This window comes from Miniopterus schreibersii (assembly GCF_964146895.1).
Source record: "Miniopterus schreibersii genome assembly, chromosome: Y".
NCBI classification, from domain to species: domain Eukaryota; kingdom Metazoa; phylum Chordata; class Mammalia; order Chiroptera; family Miniopteridae; genus Miniopterus; species Miniopterus schreibersii.
The window spans coordinates 3,666,221-3,691,867 of NC_138120.1; the positions used below are offsets into that span (position 1 = coordinate 3,666,221).

The window sequence follows — 25,647 nt, forward strand, 5'->3', positions numbered from 1 at the left end:
GCAGTATGAATGGAGTAGAGGAAAAGAGAACTAAAAATCATTATAATTTCAGCCCCGGCTGATGTTGCTCTGTTGTTTGGAGTGTTGTCCCATGCACTGGAAGGTCGAGGGTTCAAATCCTGGTCAGACACATACCTAAATTGCAGGTTCAGTTCCCAGTCAGAACACATACAGGAGGCAATGGATCCATGTTTCTCTCTCACACAGATGTTCATTTCTCTCTCCCTCTCTAAAATCAATTTTTATGAATTATAATTCCACTTTTATACCTTATCAGCAGTGCAAGCTGAGCAAGTCACAAGGTGCCCCCAAAATTAAAGCAAATCAAAGGCCCCCAGTAAATGTTAGACAAGCTAAGAGTAAGAATGAGCAGAGGACACTATTCTCTTAAAATATCTTAATTCAAATACTCATGAGAAAGGATTGACTGTCAGTGAAAACATGCATTTTTTTTAAACTAACTTTCACCATAAAATGTTAGGCTTATCTACTTCACTAGAGTTGCCACGTTTCCATCAACTTAATTCAAACATACTACTTCTTTAAGAATGCCAAACAATTACTTCAGAATTTCACTCTTGAGCTTCTGGTCATAGGTCTCCTCCATGCTCTTTATACTCCGTTCCCGTCTCCTAAGTGTATCAGCCATGCTTTTATCATTCTCTTGTTGTAGCCTCTGAGCCCCGAATTAGCAAAAATGTAAAAAGCAAATAAAAAACTGTAATATCTGAAGAAAAAAATGATGTGATTAGCTCCACAGACTAAAACTGTGATGTTACTGTCACCACAGGGAAATAAACAGAAAGAGTCAGAAATCCTCCTATTTTAAGAACTGTCTGAGTTATGAGGGATCTGAAGTAGGAGATGGACCTATATGGTGGCACCAGGCTGGAGGGAGTGTGAAAGTGTCAAGACCAAGGTGCTTTTTAACAGGTGATAAATGGCCATAATCAATTCAGAGGTGAAAGAATAACGTTATTAAGAGCCACAAACCAAATTTGTTAGTGTACTTTAGTGCTTGTTTCTTCTGTAAGGTTGTTTCTGCGAGATTTAAATGATTAGCCCATAGGTATTAAAGACAGAAGAATTTTTTTGGCATTTAATAATCTAGTGATTGAATACTGAAAAGAGCGCCAAATGAGAGAGCAAAAGAGAGGGGGACCAATCAGAGTTTCCAAATACTGAAGAATGGAACGATCTTCAAGTCAGACCTTTAATCAACCACAAAACAACTTCAGAGCCAGTGAATCAGGTTCACAGGTACTCAAGCCATGAGAAGTGCTAGGGAGCACTGACCATTCCAAACAAATGATAAAAGCTTATGTGTTAGCTTCCTCTGCTGGCTAATCAGTAAAGCAAAAGGAAAGTTAACTATATTTATTAGCTTGTATCAGTGATTTTCAACCTCTTTTATTTCATGGCATACATACTGCAGCACACCAAAAATATATTTTTCCCCATCTGAAAAAAAATCATAGGTATAATTCTGATTAAGGCACACTGAACAGCTAACTATTTTGTATTGGCTATTGTCATTTTTTTATTTGACAATCGAAGGAAAAAGAGGTCAGTGTACCTGACCACAGAGTAGGTATTGCATGTTTTAAAAATTCTTGTGTACACCACTTGAAAATCACTGGCTTATATGCTTAGAAAGGAGGAAGAGTTGGGGAAGTGAGGGTAAAGTGAAGATATAATCATGAGCTATCTCCACCCAAATTTTGTCACTTTCCTTTTCTCTCTCATGATTAATTTACCACTTCAGTAATGCCAAAAAGAGAGTAAGGAAGGCAGAGAAATCAAATAAATCAATCTTACATAAATGAGAGAATAACCTTAATGAAGACCATGGACAAATCCTTTAATGAAGTAAGAGTATCTGTGAGTTTCCATGTGAGCTTGCTATTAATCACAGGTAAAATGTGAAGAATGAAACGTTGGTGAACACTCAGAAAAAGTACACACATCACAGACCGCTTCACCCAGTACAACTCAAGTCAGAACCACCACTTGTCCTCTGATACCAGAGCAGTAAATGTGTCTGCAACTGTTACTATATGCACATGCAACTGTTAGATCTGAATGACTGAACGTTAAGTGTGCAACATGATCTGTTAAAGCATTGTAAGCTTCTTCAAAGTACTGGCCTGGTTTTACCATAGCCTGATGATGGTATCTCACTCGGCTTTTCATCCCAATGTCTAATAATTCAAAAGCAAAATAGTAGCCTTTGTTTCTCTTAATTTGTGCCTTTTAAAACTAGGTGATGGCACCTCTACTTGGGGATTAGCATTAGAATACTTAGATGTACTTAGTTTTTAATCTCACAGACCCAAAATGAAAACTTACTACTTACATATCAAAAGCTTCAATTCTTTGCTTCAACTCTGCTTCTCTGCCTCTGAGCAAATCAATATCCTTTAGAAGAAGTTGACCTTGAGCATAAATTTCTTTTGTTTCCATCTGTAGAGAAAAGCATTAATTTTTAGCAAGCAAGCTAAAGAAAGTAAAACAGATCTGAACTAATGGACTGCTTCCTAAATTCCAGAGAACAATGCAAGAACAAAGTAACAATTTAGAGTAACAATTTCACTTTCAAGAGGTTCCACCTGGAGGTATGCATTTTGCCTGTTCTGGTTACACAAAAATTTACTCCCTCCCCCAATGACTGTTAAGTTACATTACTCTATATGCCTAATATCCCATGTGTAATCATTCTACTAAATTAATGTCTCTCAGACACTTAAAATTTTGATAAGTTCTTCAGCAAAAAAAAAAGGAGGGGGCAATAAAATGTACATTCAGCAATAAAACAGTAAAATATTCCCATGGATCAGTAGTTGTTTGAGTCATAGGTCATTCTGACTCAGCTTTAGAAAGCGTGTATGAAGCCCTGAATGAACAGGCCACACTTCCATTTGTGCGTTCACTGAGCAAGGATTTACTGAGTATCATGTCAGAAAGCACAGTGGAGGCTTAATATGAAAAGATGAAACAGATACAGTGCCCACCTTTTAAAAAATTCACAATTTACTAAGGGAGAAACAATCACACAACAGTGTGATGATTTCACAACCAGACTCCAGTCTCCCCAGCAGGAATGATTAATAATTCAGTCCATCAGTGGGAGTCAGGGAAGGTGTCACCTCGAGGTGACATTCAAGCTGATGTTTGAAGGACAGGACAGTTTTATTAAGGAGAGAAGGGGAAGGACATTCCAGGTGGAGGAGTAAAGGCATGGTGCCTTTTATGAGGACGGCAACCTTCTCCAGAGCCTTCAGAAAATCCGTTGACTAAAAGGGGACTCACATTATTAACTGATGGACCTGATGTAGTAGGTCATGTATCTTGAAGATAAAAGTGTTAGAACACAATCCAGTCATCTCAAAGACCAGTGCTTCCCACATTTATTTTTGTAGCTAAAATGAGCCTAATTCCCAGAAGTGCTACACAAATCATAGAGGGGGTGCAATTACCATTAATAACTGGGTCTCACTGAGAAGCTCTAAGCAAGGGTTGATGCTGAGAGGAAGCCTCTTACTTCCACGATCTCCTGGCATCAGTAGCTCTGGCTGGACATAGAAACCCATGCCCCAAATCCAGTCTGGTCTGACATCCCTTGGGGAAAGGAACCCGTTTTTCCTAAAGGAGTAGATACAAATCCACCTGCTGACACGCACTCCCTGCCACTCCTCAACCTGTCCCACCTCCTGACCAGTCACTTTCATAGGTAACAGGATCAAATGGCCACATGGATGACACTTGCAGGCCCCAACTCCTCTACTCCAGGGAGCTTCGCCTTTGCTCTGATGGAAGCATAACGCTTCCAGCTTCACCTGGAACTTCAACCTGCAACTGTCTTCTTGATCCACCCTTATTCTTCTGTCAGTATCCCTGCACCTATTCCTTGATGTCTTTCAGACTGTCATGTAACTCTCCCTGCTACCCTACGTTACTGGCCATCCACCCTCTGCTTTGGTCCCTTTCACCATCATGATGAACCCCAATGTCTTCAGCTAAACAGTCTGCCTTTCTCAAAATAAATAAATTCATCTCTATAAAGCTCCACTCCCCAGCCACCATCTTTCTGCCCTCACTGACCTGCCAAAACTTCCTAAGAGCTACAACAGAACAATCACCTACAAGCACTTGGTTTGGTCTACTTCAGTTCCAGGTTGCCCACCTCAGCAGAGCCCCTATTCAGCTCTAGCAGTCCTGCCCACTTCGGAGGGCTGCTCTGCTCCTCCTCACCTCCAGCAGCCACTCCACACCTCTCTGGTGATCTCCTCCAGATCTCTACCTAACCTTCACATCTGCCACTATGTAGTGCAAGTGTCTTATACTTCTGATACAGATATTCACATCCCCTTTCCTTGGAAAAAGTCTGTGTGTCCTTTTTAAAGTCAATTCCTCCACTTGCACTCTTGACTCCAGTCCCTACTGATCCTTTAGGGCCTGAGCCATCGATTATTCCAGCAAATGCCCAATCTTCCTCCTGGGCTTTGAGCCAATCTACTAACAGCTGCAGGAAAGAGCCATCCAGTAAATGATTTTAAAATATTACCTCCTGGTGCTTTTGAATTCTCTCAATGAACATCTTTGCCTGAGAAAGGAGGACTTCAGATTTTGCTTGACAAGCTCTCTCAACATCATTCCAGAACTTGGCTATTTCCTTCTCAGACTTTCCTTTCTCTTCCATTTTAATTTTTACTATTTCAGTATTTTTAAAATGCTTCAACTGCCAATTGGTCACAAATAATTGTAAATACCAATGACAATAGTAAAAAATAAAAACAAATTCTCCGTGGTTAGGTTTAATATTCATTCATTTTTTAAAAAATATATCTTTATTGATTCCAGAGAGAGGAAAGGAGAGGGAGAGAGAGAGACAGAAACATCAATGATGAGAGAGTCATTGATCAAGCCCAAAACCGGGCATGTGCCCTGACTGGGAATACAACCCCAATCACATGGATCCTACGCCAATACTCAACCGCTGAGCCATGCCCAGCTGGGTTAATATTCATTCTTTAAATATACAGGGAGTCCCCCAAAATGTACACACACTGTAATAGTTGATAGCTCAATTTAAAAAATGAAATGTATTTTAATAAATACTGCCTTTTAATTATTCAAAGTGTGTGTGTACATTTTGGGAGACATCCTGTATTATTTTAATTCATCTTTAGTTTCATCTCATTCACTGTACCTGTAGGGGTTCATTCAAAAGGCAGAAAGAAATGACATCAAGTGGAAAGCAAAGTAATATGCCTAACAGTATAATATCACATTCATTAATAAAGATTCTATATATTTTCCAAGATTAAAGAATGAAAAGATAGGCAAAAATATCATTTTTATTAACAGCAACAAGATAAACTTACCCTATCATGCATTTCTGCCTGACGCTGCTGTTCTTTCTTATATTCATTTAACTTCATTTCTAAGGATTCTAACTTTGGACACTGAGGATAGGCACCTGCAAACTGATCGTCAATATGCTGAAACTTCTCAGCTATTAAAAACACACACACAGGAAATTAGGGTAAAGGAATGTGGTCAAATGAGCAAAAGGCCAGAAGTCTGTTCAAAAGCAGAAGAGTACATATAAGGAACGTGTGGGGATGTCTGCAGTCTACTCTGAAATAATTCAAAACATTAAGACAGGTTACTGGACAGAAAGTCATTAAGTATAATATACATTTAATGGTGAACTGTAAAACTTTCAACTTTGAATAGTTGAAAATTTTCATAAAATGTCAAGGAAAAAGAAAGCAGTTTAAGTCAGAAAACACTGGCATCTCTTTCCAGTGTCTAAGTACCAAAGCAGAGAGCAGTGAGTTCTTTGATCAGTTTTTGGTGAAAGCTGAGTCACATGTTCAAAACAATGACCTTGGAGGATTAAAGATGACGATGGACTGAGTGGAAGTTACACTGACACTCTCCTGGGACCAAACTGGAATTACAACTGAAATATACAAAGACCATCGTGAATAATCAACTACAACTGAAGATGAACTTGGTTAGAGAGCATCCTCATAACCAAGGAGGAAAAGTGGAGACTGCATTGAGATGTGTAGGAAGTGTGGAGGCAAGAGAGGGCTGCCCAGGTTCCCATAAGCAGCTGCTGAAGGTATGGAGGGAAATCTCAACTGTGCAGGCCTAAACCCTAGGCAGGGCTTCCCAGCCAAAAGCACCAGAACTGAGAAAGGTGTCCACGTAACATTTGGCTGTGAAAGCAGCCTGGTTTCTGTCTCCTAAGGTGAGAAGGCTAGAAATGCAGGCACTTCTTAAAAAGCCAACACAAAATGTTGTGAGCAGCTACTGACCTTCACACAAAATGTTGTGAGCAGCTACTGACCTTCACACAAAATGTTGTGAGCAGCTACTGACCTTCGGCTCCAGCAGAGGAAGGGCAGAGTGGGCTGAAGCTGTATGAGAAGAATCTAGCATGGTGGGCTCTGGAGATAGAGCTCAGAGGGCACCCCTCTGGATTAGTGTGCTGAATCATTCCCCCATATGGCAGAGGCAAGACACTTACCTTCCAAGCAGCTTTTGTTTGAGGGGGAAGCAACTGCTCCACACTGCTGGAAAACCTCTCACCCTACCTGTGGACCGATCAGTGACAATCTAGACCCAACCACAACAGGAGAACATAAAGAAACCACAAAAGGGACACCCACAAGAGGGACACGCCTAGAGCAAAGAGCTCAGAACTATAAGGAAAACACACCTCTGGGCTCCACTGGCCCACAAGACAAAATCCCATCCCACAAAACTGCAAGACAGCAAATATATCTAATATATAGATACAAACACTAAGACCTACCAAAATGGGGAGACAAAGAAACAACCCCTAAATTAAAAAACAGAAAAAATCACCAGAAAAAGTTTAATGAGATGGAGTTAGGCAAGTTATCAGAAACGGAGTTCAGAGTATTGATTATGAAGATGCTCAAGGAACTTAGGAAGACACTAGATGATAAGATCAAGGACCTTAGTGAAAACATGAAAAAAGAGATATATGCCATAAACAAAACTCAGACAGAGATAAAGAATGCTGTATCTGATATCAAGAATGCACTGGAAGGAATTAAAAGCAGGCTCAATGAAGCAGAGGATAAAAGACAAGGTAGAAAACATCACACAGTCAGTGTAGCAAAAAGAAAAAACACTTAAAAAGCATGAGGACAGTCTAAGGGAGCTTTGGGACAACATGACATGAAACAACATTCGTATTATAGGAGAATCAGAGGGGAAGGAAAGAGAGCAAATGATAGAGAACTTGGAGGAGGAAATAATGATAGAAAACTTCCCTAGGCTGGCAAAGGAGAAAGCCACCCAAGTTCAGGAAGCACAGAGGGTTCCAAACAAAAGGGACCCAAAGAGACCCACTCCAAGACACATCATAATTAAAATGGCAAATGTCAAGGACAAAGAGAAAATATTAAGGGCTGCAAGAGAGAGACAAGCAGTGACCTATAAGGGAACCCCCATAAGGCTGACAGCTGATTTCTCAACAGAGACTCTTCAGGCCAGAAGGGAGTGGCATGAAGCTCTCCAAGTAATGAAAAGCAAGAACATGCAACCAAGACTGCTTTATCCAGCAAGGCTATCATTTAAAATTGAAGGTGAAATAAAAAGCTTCCCTGACAAAATAAGGCTAGAGGAGTTCAGTACCACCAAACCAGCATTGCAAGAAATGCTAAAAGGACTGCTGTAAGAAAAAGAAGGAATAGTGAGAGAAAGGTACATCAGCATAAAGGGAAAAAATGGCATTAAATAAGTTGATATCAATAGTAACCTTAAATAAAAATGGAATAAATGGTCCAATTAAAAGACAAGTAACTGAATGGATAAGAAAACAGGACCCAAATATATGCTGTCTACAAGAGACCCACCTGAGAGGAAAAGATGAACACAGGCTAAAAGTGAAAGGATGGAGTAAAATATTCCATACAAATGGAAAGGAAAAGAAAGCTGGAGTAGCAATTCTTATTTCTGACAAAACAGACTTCAAAATAAAGACCATAACAAGAGACAAAGATGGTCACTACATAATACTAAAGGGATCAATCCAACAGGAGGAAATAACCCTTATGAACATTTATTCACCCAATATAGGAGCACCTAAATATATAATAAATTTCTTGGGGGCTTTAAAGGGAAGATTGACAGCAACACAATCATAGTGGGGGACTTCAACACCCCACTGTCAGCACTGGACAGATCATCAAGACAAAAAATCAACAAGGAAACGCAGACCTTAAATGAATCACTAGACCTAATGGATTTAACTGACATTTACAGAACATTTCACCCCAAAGCAGCAGAATACACATTCTTCTCAAGTGCACATGAGACATTCTCAAAAATAGACCCCATGTTAGGGCACAAGGCAAGTCTCTACAAATATAAGAAGACTGAAATCATATCAAGCATCTTCTCGGATCACAATGCCATGAAACTAGAAATCATCCACTAAAAAAAACTCAAAAATATTCAAACACATAGAGCCTAAATAGCATGTTATTAAACAATGAATGGGTTACCAATGAGATCAAGGAAGAAATCAGACACTTCGTGGAAAGTAACGAAAATGAACAGACAACAACCCAAAACCTATGGAACACAGCAAAAGCAGTCCTGAGAGGAAAATTCATAGCATTACAGGCCTATCTCAAGAAACAAGAAAAAGATCTAATGAACCATCTAACACAACAACTAAAAGAACTAGAACAAGACCAGCAAGAAAAGCCCGGAGGAAGCAGAAGGAAGCAAATAATAAAGATCAGAGCAGAAATTAATGACATAGAGACTAAAAAAAAATACAAAAAATCAATGAAACCAAGAATTGTTGTTTTTTAAAAGGTAAATAAGATTGATGCCCCTTTAGCCAGACTCACTAAGAAACAAAGAGAGAGGACCCAAATAAATAAAATCAGAAATGAAAGAGGTGATATAACAACTGACCCAACAGAAATACAAAGGATTGTAAGAAAATACCATGAGCAACTATATGCGAACAAATTGGACAACATGGGGGAAATGGACAAATTCCTAGAAGCATACAACCTTCCAAAGCTGAATCAAGAAGAGGCAGAAAACCTGAATAGGCCGATAACAACTAATGAAATTGAAGCAGTAATCAAAAAACTTGCAGCAAACAAAAGTCCTGGACCCGATGGATTTACAGGTGAGTTTTACCAAACATTCAAAGAAGAATTAATACCTATTCTATTCACAGTATTCCAGAAAATTCAAGAGGAGTGAAAACTCCCAAGCTCTTTTTATGAGGCCAGCATCATCCTAATCCCAAAACCAGATAAAGATACTACAAAGAAAGAAAATTACAGGCCAATATCTGTGATGAACATAGATGCTAAAATCCTCATTAAGTCTAGTTTTAATCTGGCCTGATTATTTGCATAAACACAAAGAATAGCAATTGATCATACAGGTGCCATCAAATCTGCTTTGCTGGACTCTCACAAAGAACCTTTAGATTGAACTTTAGTCACCCTCTCAGGGCAAAGAAACAAAACCACACTTAACATCAGGTATTGCGTGCAATACCTATAAGTTTGGGTAAAGTCCTCAAGTTCTCAAGATTCTCAAAAATGTCTTAAGATTCTTTCCTTGCCATCTTTCAGAAAATCAAACTTTGCTCCTTATTTGTGAAGACTATCATGAACCACGTGACCAACCAAGGTACAGGACATTTCTGCAGTGTGCTTTATTAGCTTTGAAAGTCAATCTCAATTCCTTAAAGCTTTCTGTTGACATCCAAATTCTAGGAATGTCTCTCTTAGGCATGGCATGCCAGTGAAATTGTTGGTTAATAAAACCACAATTTAAAACTGGTTTAATTGAATTCATGCACAGAAACATATTACCATTCCTCACTCATTAATAATTGCCAAATTCTAAAAGAATTAGGTAAGGAGAAAAATATAAAGCAAAAGGAAAATTTTTTCCCCATTAACAGAGTGAAAAGTAATAAAATCCAACTCTATTAGGTAGCTAAAAGTAGGCTATTAGCAATCCCAGATTGGTGCAAACACATTCAATAACTTTTAGAAGCATAGGCTCCTTTACTGGCAAACATACATGCGCTTTAAGAGACATACTTCCATGAGACAGGTATTATATGGTAAAAGTCACTCATTTAGAAAGATACATGTGAACTAAGTTAAATTTGTATGTTCAGGTAACTTCTTCCAGAAATGTGTGTTCCAAAAGATGACTTTGATACTAGTTCTTGGAGACCAGGCATTTGCATTTCAAAGGTAGAACTTGATTTCAGAAAACCAATTATCTATAAGCCTTGTCTTAAGGAATCCAAAGTGAAATGTTTGCCAGTTGGCCCTTAGACACCATAGAGGGGTTTCCTGAGGGACTGTGAATGGAGATTATATTGTTTATTGTCTTCAGAAAGATAAAACTTTAATTCTTGTAAGGAAGGAAGAAAAACCTTTCATCTTTGTAAAAGAGGGATATACTGGGTAGCTGAGGGAATATAGGAGCATCCCCAATTATCCTTAGCACTGTTGTCATGTTACTGGACCCTAGCATTCGCACATGACCCCATGCCAGCCTCAGTATCCTGAGGCTCCTGTCTTGCTCCTCCCACACACAGGACAGAGACCTTCCCAAAGTGACAATACAATTTTGTAACAGCATGGAACTTAACCAATAGTCACTGGTAATCAAGCACTATATAGTTGGGCTTATTTAACTCTAAGCCAATAATTCTGATGGCCTCTGACAGTAACTAATCCTACCAGAGGCTTCCACGGTTGTGTCTGTCTGTAGAAGAGGTGCCTATTACCTCCACTGCCTTGGGTAAAAAAACTGGCTTTTAGCAGTTTGGGCAAGTAAGCTGTTGCCCTTCCTTTTGTATTTTCAACAATTCTAGCTCTTCAAGGAAGCCTTGTAAGGTAAGGTAGTCTTCTAAGGGGAAGAAGCATCCCTGTTAAGGGGCTAGGCAGATTTAATACCTTGAGCCCCAGAGGTAAATCCTATTGGCCCTCTCTAGAGAGGGATTAACAAATATTTAGTCTCCAAGATCAGTGTGGCTTTATATCTGAGACTTTTATTTATTAGGTACACATGTAAGAGAAGTATTGAGAACTGTGATATTGGTGCCCTAGAAGCGTAAGTAAGCAGCTGTGTCTGCAGGAGAAGCACGGGCTACTGGGCTTCAGGCTGTGTTTGGGGCGGGGCCAGGTGGGCATTTGGGGGGGGACTAGCTCCCCCTGCCTTAATAACACAAGGTTATTAGGAAAACTGGGGCAGGGAGACTAGAGGTGGGACCCTGGATCCAGCAGCACAGTTCAAGGCTTGTGGCTTTCTCTGCCACCCCCTCCCCCATGGTGTTCAACCTTAGGCTGCAGAAAGGCAGGCCTCTTGGTCAAGGGTGCACAAGGATCCCCATGCACCCTTGAGGTCCCAACTGTATCTAGGGATATGTGATACTTTCAGAAGAGTGGAAATCCCCAAGCCGTTTTCTGGTGGCAGATTTGAGTGTATTTGAGCCATGGAACATCAGGCCCTGCTATGCTATCTAAGGGCAGTGGTGGCTGGGGGTATGAGACAGCAAGCCTGCACTGAGTGAGGAGGGGACAACAGGGAAAGGTAAAAAGGGAATAAAGCTGTGTGCCCACATTTCTCACAGCTTGGCTGGGATCAGCAGTAGTAGCTGTGAGAAGTCCCTTCTGTGCACAGTGCTGGGGGCACTGCAGAGGATGAGCATGCTTGGGGTTTTGCAGACCAGGAGTGAAAACCAAAAAACCAATAGGTGGGCACCAGCTCCCCCATTTGACATTACCCTGGCACCCATCTGCCCATTGCTTTATGGAGCACTAAAGCCACTTTGCCATTCTGCTTGCAGGATAGGGCATTCCCAAGCCATGATCTGAGCTACATGAAGCAGAAAAAGAGCAGATAAACCAGAGAAATGCAAGCAAAATGCAGGCAGTAGCAGAGGGGTGGAGAGACAAAGTTTGCTTACCAGAAACCAATCTTTTTCCTGGAGTCCTAGGTTGGGTGTCATTTTTTGTTGTCAGTGGATGTGGGGTTTTTGTGGTGTTGTAAGGAAAAGCATTTTTGGAGACCCACAAGGAAAGATGAGATCAGGTGGTAAAGTTTATTCAGAAACCAATATCTTCATAGTTTCCTTCTTGATTTCCTGATGTTCCACCTCTGTCCATTGCATCATGGAAAATCAGGGTCATAAATAGAGTCAAGGTTCAGAGATCCCGTGCCATGTTAAAGCTTAGTTTAATCCAGTGGGAACTAGCTTAGTTTGTGTTCCTGGCTGCAATCTGTTGCTTAGCTGCTGTACCCAAATGGAGCCTACCTGTGGAGTCTGTGCAGTCATCAGCTACTTGGCTACTAAGGCCACATGGCTAGTTGGGAGAGAACAGGTAAGTGCATGGTTCAAGTGTTATCATGAGAGAGAGACCACTCTTTGTTCCCCTGAATTTCTAACCAGGAGCTTTTTAAAAGTAACCAAGGTTTTACAGGCTTTCATTGGGTCCACCCCCTAGTCAATTATCCCTTTCCCAGGTTTCACTTACAGAGCTCTATGGTCAAGTACCTCTCCCTGCACCATTTTGACTTCTGTTGCACTTATGCTTATCACCTCTTTGTCCTTTCCCTTCCCCCAGTGATCTGCATGGGAATAGACCAGTAGATCCTTGGGGGAAGTGTGAAGCTATAGCTTCCTGATGAAACAAACAGGCCTCTGCTACCTAGCTGACCATGCTCAGTGATGTTTGACTTCTCTTGCTTTCTTTCTATTAATAACTGCTAACTACAGTAGCAAAGGTATGAGGATTGTGTGCCTGATGCTTAAAAAAAAATCAATATTCAATACATCAGAGTTTGAAGTAAGGAAATGTTTACTGATAGAGAAGCCAGAAGACAAATAAGTGTGAGAACTAATACTCAAATTCATCTTAAGACTGACAAATATTCAGGCATCTTTTATATCACGGGAATGGGGAATGGTAAGAGAAGAGATGGGTGAGGGCAGTAGAAAGCTAGAAATGCAGGCATTTAAAGGGATGCAGAAAAGAGTCTAAAATTAAAAAAATCCCTTTGTTTCCAGTTGATTTGTTAACCCTGGCTGACCTGAGTCTTGTTCTAAAAACTCCTGGAAATCTCTGATAAATTCATTACTTTGTGCATATTTAAATCCCCACCTCTTTGGGAAGGATGACCTTTTGACAAGGGCTGTTTTTTCAAACCTTAAGTGTCCAGCAGAATTCCTGTAGTAATTGATGTATCTAAAGCAGGAGCTACTAGCCTGAAGGACACTATAGAGAGAGCAAGCATGTTGGTCTGTTACATCCACCCCCCCCATTTTTTTCTTTTCTTTTTTGGTCCATTCCTCAATTTGAAAGAAATAGGAAAACTAGGTCTAGGTTCAATGAAGGTAAAATGGATTCAAATTTGTCTGCTAACTGTGACCCTCTTATCTGACTCATACTCTCACATACCCATGTCTTCCATGATAGTCCCTGAGGATTTGGGAGATATTCTGGGTGTTTAATTTACAAGACCACTCCAATGGTAGAAACAGCAATAGGCTAGATTTCCTATACCCTAAATAATGATCAGAGCAAATTATAAGCCATTGTCTGAGTCTCTAAGGCTGTAAGTCAAAAAAACCTTTAGATAAAAGGCTCAGAGTTTTATTTTTGTTGGAATGAAGGCAGGCAGAGATGATCTGACAGATTTCCCTGGTCCAGTCTGAAAATCTTTAATGATGTCATCAGGTGTGTAGTGCCAGCAATCAAGGCCAGAGAAGTTCACACTAGATTCAGACAGTCTGAAGAAAAACTGGGGGAGACAGAGGAGGATGAGACATGTCTTTATTTCAGCTGATGGCTAGACTGAACTTATAGTAGAAACAAACCGTCTACTCAGTGGCAGCCAGCCAGCCAGGCATACAAGGGGACAAACTGAACCCCAGGGGACAAACCACAGCTTTAAAAGTCTCAGGCCAGTCTTATAGTACCCAGAACAATAGTAGTTTCAGCCAAGGTTGGGTCAGACATTAGTCAGCTAACATGATATCTGTTATGACTATACTATATCATGTTTATATAACTGAGGCCTTCTGCCAGAAGAAGGTGGGTCCTTCGTGGAAGTGTGAAGTCTAAGTGTTTTCACTCCCCCACCCCACACACTCCACCCCTTTATAGTTTTTTACCTCACAAGCTATGTAAGTGCCATGTTCTGTGTGAGAAGTGAGGGACATTGCCTCCCTATATCACAATAGCAATAGAGATGCCAACAGTAGACTACGAGGGTGTGGGCAATCGTAAAACAAACTATCAAAGGGGTGTGCCAACCAGAAGCCAAGGAGGCCCACCATTCACATGTTTCAACTTTTTTTTCAAGCTGGGGCCCTGGCCATTGACACCAGGGGGTATTCTCTCTGCCACTAGGGCCAGGAACTTGGTCCTCACGCTCCAAGGGAGCATCATCAGACTCTTCTTCCTAGAGAGCTTAGGGTTGTCCTTGGACTCAGGGCAGTCATTGGGGGATCAAGTTGCTGCACCCCTCAAGACATTATTCCAGGGGGTGCTTACATCCACAGTCTCAGACATATTAGATTCCTTATCCTGACTCCAGGCTGATTGATTGAAGTCTCCAAGGAGTGAGCAGAGTCCACAATGGTTTCCAGGTGCCTTGCAGTGGAGGGCTCCCTCCCAGAGCTGCACTGGCTCCAGGAGCCACACCATAGCGTGCTCCACCTCTGACCCGTTTTTGTGCAGCACTTGCATCTCAGCAGGCGCCAACACCAGTGCACTGAGATGCAGGTCTTGTGCCAGCACTGCCAGCCTCAGTAGGCTGGCAGCCCCTAGGCCAAGTGCCCAGGGCGGCACCACCTCCTGGGACACCATGGCAATTCTCAGTTCCGTGCGAATGGCCTCAGGGAGCAGGCATAGCAGTAAGTGCCACTTATCTGTGGGGGGTCACCACCTCACAGGCTCTCTGGAGAACCAGGAGCTGTTCCTAGCCTGAGGCACAAGCGGAAGGTGGCCTTCGGCACTACCTGCATGCCCACGCTGTGCCCCGCCTGCTTCTTCTGCTGGGTCTCTGCTAGTAGGTGGATAAAGCAGTGCACATGAAGTAACCGTTAGTACATGTACACAGAGGCCTTTGGCGAGTCCAGACAGCACTTTGTGCTGTCTGCCACCCCTTGGGTACCTCAACTGCCCACTGCCATTTCCTGGGCAGCGCAGGGTGGCCTGAGGCCTCCTGCAGCTGCCTGGCAGGCATGCTCCTGTGGTTAGGAGCCCACACACTGTCACCTCCCTCTTGCCACTGCTGCTATCAGGCTGTCTTGCCCTCTACGCTGCCGCTTTGCCCTGCAGCTTTCCCATTTCTTGGCCACAAATGTCCCACAGCCGTAGCAGCCAACTGGCTAAGGGCTCATTAAGCTTTTGTCGAACTGCCGCCCCAATTCCACCAACTCTGTTGGCATATAGGGGTAATAGGTAAGGTGTTCCACTACCTAGGGTGGCACCACCAGGCTTCCCTCCTGAGGTCCGAGGCTGCCACAACCCTAGCTTCTGTGTCACTATGGGTCTAGCCCTAAACAAACTACCACCCTCCTCTTCCTTCCCCCAGGGGTCTACCACTTCTACGAGCTCCAGCGAATTTGCAAGGGACATTGCCTGTCTCTGCCACTTGGCTTCTGAAAGGTGTCTGGTCCCCTCCAGTGCCCATCTTTTTTGCTATTCTGTCTCCAGTTCACTCTGGAGCTCCTATACCCCAGCTGCTTCACACAGCCTCTGTTCAGTCTCTGCATGGAGCTCTGAAAGAAAAATCCAGCCCAGGATCCCCTGCAGCCCTCTGGGCACTCCATTTCTCCTAAGCTTCCCCCACCTGGAGGAGGGCTTCCTGAGTCTGGATGGGACTTTCATCCACATTCGGCCATGCCTGTGGGGATGTTCAGGGCAAGAGGCTGGCCACCCAGTAACACACTTGTTGCAGGCTACCCATCCCCCGCAGGCTTTGAGGGGGCAAAAGGCTCCACAGATCCCACCAGCTATGCCAATTGTAATGCAAATCATCCAGTGTGAACCCTGGATCCAGACAGACCAAAGAAAAACTAAAAGCCAGAGGAGGATGAGACATGCCTTTATTCTGCTGTAGTGGCCAAGCATATAGAGAGACAAACCACACTGTCCCAGTGGGGGCCCAGGGGCCTACACAGGGAACAAACCACACCCTGAAATTGCTGGGCCAGTCTTGTGGGGCCCAGAACAATAGTGGCTTTCAGCCAAGGCTGGGTCAGACATTAGTCAGCTAAGAGGACATGTTATGTAATGCTATATTCTGTTTACATAACTGGGGCCTTCTGCAGGGACAAGGTGACACGAAAAGAAAGCCTAAGTGTTTTCACTTTCCTCACAAGGTGCACAAGCAAACTCTGTGTGACTTGTATAACATTAGTAGCCAAAACCCATCCAAACATGAGCTATTGTGACAATTTCATCAATGTTTACATATGTCATTTACCTGCAGTTTGCAATTGCAAGGCTATTAGATGGGGAAAAAAAAGTGTCATTAATTCCAAAGAAAAGAATGAAGAAATATGAAACATTAGTTCAGAGGGCTACAAATATTTTTACTAGAAAAATTTAGAAACCAGTCCAGTAACACAGGTAAAAACGAAAAATTTAAAAGATAATGAGCTGCAGAGATTCCAAGATGGCAGCAGATTGACACTGACACTCTCCCAGTGGAAACTGGAATTACAACTAAAATATAGTAAAACTATCCTGAAAAATCAACTGCAACTGAAGATGAGCTAGAGATCACCCTCATAACCAAAAAGGAGACGTGTAGACCACATAGAGGAGAGTAGGAAGTGCGGAGGCAAGAGAAGGCTGGCTGGGCTCTCACAGGCAGCAGCTGAAGGTCCTGAGGGAGATCTCAGCTGTGGAGGGTTCCCACTGAGGACTCTGGGGTCTAAACCCCAGGCTGGCTCCCCAATCAAGAGCACTGGAACTGAGAAAGGTGCTCACATAACATCTGGCTGTAAAAAGCAGTCGGGTTTCTGTCTGCCAGGGTGTTATAGAAATAGATTTGTGTGTGTATTAGAGTCAGGAATATAAGTTTGATGTATGTATTACACTTGAAATAAGTAACTCCATTTTGTGTGACTGAGTGTAACTGTAATGCCTGCTGCCATGATAAGATTAACACTCTGTAGACCTGGCTTCCAAGCAGGCCCCGCGCTCTGTAAGACCCTGATAAGACACACTGAAGATGCACCACACCCTTCAACTGAACTGTTAAAAGCAGGAGCTTTTCAGCCACATCCTTCGATGCTTGTCTGCCCTCCACAGACTTTGTCTCCAGCTCCGGGAAAGCTGACCCTTGCCTTGCTCTGCCCTGCATCTCTCTGCGAGAGCTTCCAGAGGACTGCAGTAACAGACGCTGCTGTGGCTGCATCCCCTGACCTCGTGTGTGTGTCTTTCAGCGGATCCTCCGGGTGGCCTGCTGGTGCTGAGAACCATCGGGAACTGGTAAATAAACCCTGTGTGATTTGCTTTATGTCTGTCTCTGTCTCCCTTCTTGAAACTTGAATTATTGGCTCAGTCTCATTGAACCAAAGTGTCTCTCGACCCTCACGGTGGTATATCCATGTATTGGGAGTTAGACCACCTGCGTATACGTCTCCAGAGAAACTGAGACACAGGGAGAGACAGTTGGAAATTCAGGCCCTCCTCTTAAAGAGCCAGTGCCTGGGAGTGGTTGGGAGAAAACCATTGTGCCACCCTGCTGGAAAACCTCTCACCCCACCCTGTGACGTTTCTATGGCCTGAGGCTCCTTGAGAGACTGAATAGCAGCATCTGGGTGCTTTGAGTCTTTGCCTGATTTGCTTCTAGAGCCAGGGCTTGGAAAAGCAGACCTTGGCACACATCTTGGTCCTGTCCAAACATACCCAGACACAGCAGAGAGAACCAGAAGCTGTGGAGTATGGAAAACTTCAAACAGGGCACTCATGGCCAGGTGCAAACAGTGTCTGATACTGGCTTAAAACCAGAGACCATCCAAAAGACTGAGAGTCCTAGAAGATCTAACTAATACATAGAAACAAATGTAAACAGGCAGCCAAAATTGGGAGACAAAAAAGCCCCAGATGAAAGAATAAAAGAATTTTCCAGAAGAGCTAAATAAAATAGAGATAAGCAATCTATCAGGTATAGAGTTCAGGAACTGGTCATAATGTTGGTCAACATCATGAGAGAAGAAATAGAAACTATGAAGAAAATTAAGGATACCATAGTAGAAATAAAAAATACATTAGAAGGAATAAACAGCAAATTAGGGGAAGCTGAGGATCAGATCAGCGAATTAGAAGACAGGGTAGAAAAAAGCACTCAATCAGAGATTTTTAAAAATCCAATTTAGAAACAGGAGGACACCCAACTCCAAATCTATAGGACACAGTGAAAGCAGTCCTGAGAGGGAAGTCCATAGCACTATAAGCTTACCTCAAAAAAAAACCCATCTAATAGATTCTCTAACCTTACAATTTAAAAACTTAGAAAGAAGAAAATAATAAAGATCAGAGCAGAAATAAATGACATACAGACTAAAAATACAATGCAAAAGATCAATAAAAGCAAGAGCTGGTTCTTTGAAAAGATAAGCAAGATTAATGAATGGTTAGCCAGACTCATTAAGAAACAAAGAAACAGGACCCAAATAAACAAAATCAGAATGAAAGAGTTGAGGTAACAACTGACCCAACAGAAATACAAATGACTGTAAAAAAAACAAAACAAAACTACAAACAACTATACACTGCCAAGCTGGACAACCTGGACAAAACAGACAAATTCCTAGAAAAATACAACCTTCCAAAGCTCAGTCAGGAAGAGTCAGAAAAATTGAATAAGCTGATAACTGCTGATGAAGTTGAAGCAGTAATCAAAGGACTTTCAGCACAAAAAGCCCTGCCTGGATGGCTTCATGGGGGAGATTTACCAAGCATTCAAAGAAGAATTAACACCTGCCCTCCTCAAACTATTTCAGAGAATCCAAGAGAAAAAACACTTGAAAGCTCTTTTTATGAGGCCAGCATTAGCCTAATTCCAAAACCAGATAAAGACACAGCAAAGAAAGGGAATTATAGGCCAGTATTTCTGCTGAATGTAGATGCCAAAATTCTCATCAAAATATTAGCAAATCAGATCCAGCAATATATTAAAAAAATCATACATCATAACCAAGTGGGATTTATTCCAGGGATGCAAGGCTGCTACAATACTGACAAATCAATAAGTGTGATACATCACATAAACAAACTGAAAAACAAAAATCATATGATCATATCAATAGATGCAGAAAAAGCATTCAATAAAATCCAACACCCATTTTTGATAAAAACTCTCAGCAAAGTAGGAATAGAGGGATCATACTTCAATGTAATAAAGGCCTTATATGACAACCTATGGCCAACATCAACTCAATGGACAAAAACTAAAACCATTTCTCGTAAGAACAGGAACAAGACAGGGAAGTCCAATTTCACCACTTTTATTCAACATAAGAAAAGCCACAGTGATCAGACAAGAAGAAAACATAAAAGGCATCGAAATTGGAAAGGAAGAAATAAAACTCTCATTATTTGCAGATAGGATATTGCACCTAAAAAATCCTAAAGATTTCACCAAAAAAATACTAGATTTTATAAATAAATTCAGTAAGATAGCAGGATACAAAATTAACACCCAGAAATCAATGTCACTTTTATACACCAATAATGAATTCTCAGAAAGAGAAACTAAAAAACAATCCTATTTACCATTACCACTACAAAACTAGATGCCTAGGAATAAAGTTAACCAAAGATGTAAAAGAGCTGTACTCAGAAAACTACAGGACACTGAAAAAAAAATAGGGGAAGATATTTAAAAAATGGAAAATCATACCATGTTCATGAATTGGAGGCATTAACATCATTAAAATATCTATACTATCCAAAGCAATCTAAATTCAATGTCCCTATTAAAGTGACAACATCATATTTCACGAGCTAGAACAAACACTTCAAAAATTTATATGGGACCAAAAAAGACTCCGAATAGTCATGGCAATCTTTAGAAAAAAGAACAGAGTTGGAGGGATTACAATACCAGATATCAAGTTATACTACAAAGCTACTATAATCAAAACAGCCTGGTACTGGCACAAGAACAGACATATAGATCAGTGGGACAGAACAGAGAACCCAGAAATTGGTACATGTCATTATGGTCCATATTTGACAAAGGAGGCAAGAACATACAATGAACAAAGACAGTCCTTTCATTAAGTGGTGTTGGGATAACTGGACAGGTACATGCAAAAAAATGAAACTAGACCACCAACTTCCACCATACACAAAAAAAATCTCAAAATGGGTAAAACACTTAAATATAAAACATGAAACCACAGAAATCCTAGAAGCAAGCATAGGCAGCAACATCTCAGACATGCCTCATCACAGTATGTTGGTCTATACATCTCCTAGGGCAAGAGAAACAAAGGAGAAAATAAACAAATGGGACTGCATCAAAATAAAAGGCTTCTGCACAGCAAAAGAAACCATCCACAAAATGGAAAGGGAGCTCACAGTTTGGGAGAACGTATTTGCCAATGGCACATCTGATAAAGGGATAATATTCAAAATATGTAAGGAACTCATAGAACTTAACAAAAGGAAGACAAACAATCCAATTAAAAAATGGGCAAAAGACCTAAATAGACACTTCTCCAAAGAGGACATAGAGCCCGGCTGGGTGTGGCTGAGCGGTTAAGCATCGACCTAGGATCCAGGAGATTGGGATTCGATTCCCAGTCAGGGCACATGCCCGGGTTGTGGGCTGCAGCCGATCAATGACTCTCTCATCATTGATGTTTCTCTCTCTCTCCCTCTCCCTTCCTCTCTCTGAAATCAATAAAGATATATTAAAAAAAAAAAAAAGAGGACATACAGATGGCCAACAGACACATGAATAAACACTCAAAGTCCCTAATCATCAGAAAGATGCTAATCCCACCCACACACCCACACTCTTTTACAAGAAACTTGTAACTCTTTTAAAGAATTAGCTTTTTTCAAATAGTTAGCTTTCAAATAGTCAGCTCTTAGTTAGCTGCAGGAGCCCAAAAGCACCAGTCAGCATCAGACATTTTAGCATGGCTGAGTTCCTGGAGCTTCAGCACAGTTCCTGCACCCAGGAATTTTTTTCTCAGAGTATCCCTAGACCCACCCATAGCCACACTAGTTACTCTGGAGAGGGCTCCCCAGCAAGCAGGCCTGAAGCCACTCTGGGGAACAAGATGACAATACAATGAGAAGACAAAAGCCTACAGTTTGTGCATTTGTGTCTGCCCATTGTTGTGAGCACAAGGTCACTGGGAATATGCATTCTCTGTGTATCAGGTAGTCTTCTCAGGGGAACAGTTTATTTCAAAGTGAAACTGGACACAATGGGCCTGGGCTGACTGTTGCTACTTCAGCAAATTAGGCAGAGATAAGGTTAAATCAAATATAAGCATTTATTTAATTATTTCCAGCAAAAATGAGAGAGCAGAGGGGTTTGTCCACATAAAATCTGCTCTGCCCTTCCCTTATTACCTGGCTGGTTACACAGGGCCACATGCAAGGGGAAAGTAGGGTGGGGAGGATAGCTTCATGATCTGTGGTCCCTGTGTTGCCTTCCAGGATCTTGAAAGTCCGATAACAAGACAGTTAATTTTCAGTGGTGCTAAAACCCAGTTCTGCCAGTTCCTGAGACCTGAGAATAGCCAGAATTCCTGAAATGAACTCCTGGAGGGGGGTTCAGGCTCCAGGCACAGCAACCAAATCAAAGCACATCCTGTCCTTTGTCTGTTCTCAAAGAACATTTTATTTTCTGAGCAAGGGCCACATCCAGGGCCCAAGGTGTCTCATCTTTTTATAGCTCTGTTTTTCTTCTTACAGCACATCCTCCAGTTTCCCAGGGTCTACAGGAAAACTTATATATACTTAGTAAGGTGAATAATCATTAAATAACTATGATCCTATTCCTATTAGGTGCCCTCCCCACTTTCACAGAGCAAAAACATTTCTGCCCCCAACAAAAGGACATGAGCAAATTTAGAGTGGTATTGAGGCAGGAACCGCCGCCATTTTAGGAAGATTCCCCATTTCAGGTATCAGATTACCCGCCTGAATGTACATGTAACCTTATCTGACCTCTGTAACCCCGCCCACTATTTTCACGCCACAAGCAGGCCCGACCTCCGACCCTATAAAGCTGACCCAAGCCCTTTGTTTGGGGCCCAGAATTTGGAGACTGCCTCCTCTGGGACAGCATGCATTAAATAAAGGTCTCCTTTCGCCTCCTCCTCCGGTGTACGGCCTGAGTCTTTCCCGCTACAGTATGTTTTTGGGAGCTTTCTTGTTTTGGTGGTTCTGTTTTTGTTTTTTTCTCCTCTCCTTCATAGAAGAAGAGCTTAAAACTTAAGACTAGGTTATAGATAAGAACATTTTCTCAGCACAGAAACTACAGGTCCTAAGGTTGACATTTATATTTATTTGCTACACATACTTTATCAAGATCTTTGACAAATGTTTTTATAATTTGAATTTCTCTTTTGGCTTCATATTAACAGAATTTATCTTAGGGAAGAAAAGAGGAAATGTTACCACTGTAACTAGCTAGCTAATATTAATAGTAGAAAGAAAGTAAAGGGGAGGACAGATATTATAAACATGTTCATCTTGGCAGCTTCACCAGGAATCTGTAGTTCCACATTCCTCACAGGGAACCACCAGTCCATTCCTTGCATAACACCAGGGAGAGACACAACACAAAGGGAAAGATGGGCACATGCTCAGTGAAGTCAGGGTGATGTAGGGAAGGTGCTTATCTACGAGTCTAACCTGGAACAAAGATAATTGGCTAGAGGGGTCCCACTGCAAACATGTAAAACACAGAAAGATTCATTGGTTAAGTTCCTAGTTAAGATCTCCAGAGAATTCTCTCTTGTTTTTCTTTTTAAAATTTTTTAAAGATTCTTTATCTTTACTGAATATATTACAGATGTCCCATTTTTACCATAATGGATCCCCTCTAACCCACACCCACCCAACACCCAGGCCTTCCCCAGACCAATGTTTGTGTCCATGGATTATGCTTATAAACATATAAATTCTTTGATTAATCTCTCCCCTCCCACTCCCCCATCCTTGCCTTCCCTCTAAGATCTTTCAGTCTGTTGCATGCTTCTATGTCTCTGGATCAATTTTGTTCATCAATTTATTTTATTACCTTCCACATATAAGCAAAACCATGTGGTACTTGTCTTTCTCTGACTAGCTTATTTCCCTTAGCATAATACTATCCAGTTCTCTCCATGCTGTCCCAACAAATAAGAGATCATTTTTTATAGCTGCATACTATTCCACGGCATAAATGTCCCACAGCTTTTTTATCCACTCATCTACTGATGGGCACTTGGGCTGTTTCCAGACCTTAGCTATTATAAATTGCACTGCTATGAATATAGGAGTGTGCAAGTTCTTTGTGACTGGTGTTTTGGGTTTCTTAGGATATATTCCTAGAAGTAGGATCACTGGGTCCAATAGCAGTTCAATTTTTAATTTTTTGAGGGAACACTATACTGCTTTCCATAGTGGCTGCACCAGGTTACATTCCCACCAGCAGTGTACTAGGGTGCCTTTTTCTCCACACCCTCGCCAGCACTTGTTTCATGATTTGTTGATGGAGTCATTCTGACAGGTGTGAAGTGATACCTCACTGTGGTTTTAATTTACATCTCTGATGATTAGTGATGTTGAACATTTTTTCATATGTCTCTTAACCATCTATAGGTCCTCTTGGACAAGTGTCTATTTAGATCCTTTGCCCAATTTTTAATTGGATTGTCTTCCTTTTGTTAAATTGCATGAGTTCCTTATATATTTTGAATATTATCCCTTTATCAGATGTGTTATTGGAAAATATGTTCTCCCAAACTGTAGGCTCCCTTTCCATTTTGTGGATGGTTTCTTTTGCTGTGCAGAAGACTTTTATTTTGATGCAGTTCCATTTGTTTATTTTCTCCTTTGTTTCTCTTGCCCTAGGAGATGTATAGACCAACATACTGCTATGAGACATGTCTGAGATTTTGTTGCTTATGTTTTTCTCTAGGATTTTTAAGGTTTCATGTTTTATATTTAAGTCTTTCATCCATTTTGAGTTTACTTTTGTGTATGGTATAAATTGGTGGCCTAGTTTTCTGTTTTTGCATGCACCTGTCCAATTTCCCCAACACCATTATTGAAGAGTCTGTCTTTACTTCAGTGTATGTTTATATCCCTTTTGTCAAATATTAATTGACCATAATGGTGTAAACCAATTTCTGGCTTTTCTGTTCTGTTCCACTGATTTATATCTGTTCTTGTGCCAGTATCAGGCTGTTTGGATTACAGTGGCTTTGTAGTATAACATTATATCTTGTATTGTGACCCCTCTAACTCTCTTCTTTCTAAAGATCGCTGTGACAATTAGGGCTCTTTTTGGTTCCATATAAATTTTGAAGTGTTTGTTCTAGCTCTGTAAAATATGTTGTTGGTATTTTAATGCAGATTGAATTTATAAATTGCTTTGGATATATGGATGTTTTAATGATGTTAATTCTTCCAATTCATGAACATGGTATGATTTTCCATTTTTTAAATATCTCCCCCTATTTTTTTTTTTTTTTCAGTGTCCTGTAGTTTTCTGAGTTCGGGTCCTTTACATCTTTGGTTAAGTTTATTCCTAGGCATTTTATTTTTTTAGTTGTAATGGTAGATAGGATTGTTTTTTAGTTTCTCTTTCTGAGAGTTCATTATTGGTGTATAAAAGTGACATTGATTTCTGGGTGTTAATTTTGTATCCTGCTACCTTGCTGAATTTGTTTTACTTTTTTGGTGGAATCTTTAAGATTTTTTAGGTACAATATCATGTCATCTGCAAATAATGATAGTTTTATTTCTTCCTTTCCAATTTGAATGCCTTTTATCTTTTCTTCTTGTGTGATCACTGTGGCATGGACTTCCAGTCCTATGTTGAATAAGAGTGGTGAAAGTGGACATCCCTGTCTTGTTTCTGTTCTTAGGGGAAATGGTTTTACTTTTTATCCATTAGTATGATATTGCTGTAGATTTGTCATACATCGCTTTTATTATGTTGAGGTATGATCCCTCTATTCCCACTTTGCTGAGAGTTTTTATCAAAAATGGGTGTTGGATTTTATTGAATGCTTTTTCTGTATCCATTGATATGATCATGTGATTTTTGTCTTTCAATTTTTTTATGTTATATATCGCGCTTATTCATTTGTGAATATTGTACCAGCTTGCATCCCTGAAATAAATTCTACTTGGTAATGGTGTATGATCTTTTACTGTATTGCTGGATCTGATTTGCTAATATTTTATTGAGAATTTTATCTACTGTGCTCATCAGGGATATTAATCTGAATTCTTTTTCTTTTTCTTTTTTTTCTCTTGTAAATATGTTGAGTTTTGTTTTTTTTTAATTTAATTTTTATTTTTGTTTAAAGTATTACAGATGTCCCTTTTTCTCCCC

The 25,647-nt window shown here is 40.9% G+C and overlaps 1 pseudogene across 1 annotated transcript in view; it reads right to left on the bottom strand.

The window, feature by feature from the left end:
• The window catches only part of LOC308551990 (centriole and centriolar satellite protein OFD1-like), a 35,417-nt pseudogene extending 20,499 nt beyond the window's left edge, over positions 1 to 14,918 (bottom strand). Inside the window, exons 1-6 of the transcript in view lie at positions 14,604 to 14,918; positions 6,609 to 6,630; positions 5,385 to 5,515; positions 4,565 to 4,738; positions 2,350 to 2,463; positions 564 to 676 (exon numbers count right to left, since the gene is read on the bottom strand). The product of the transcript in view is annotated as a centriole and centriolar satellite protein OFD1-like (transcript). The remainder of the gene's footprint in view (positions 1 to 563; positions 677 to 2,349; positions 2,464 to 4,564; positions 4,739 to 5,384; positions 5,516 to 6,608; positions 6,631 to 14,603) is intronic.
• Positions 14,919 to 25,647: the final 10,729 nt, after the last annotated feature.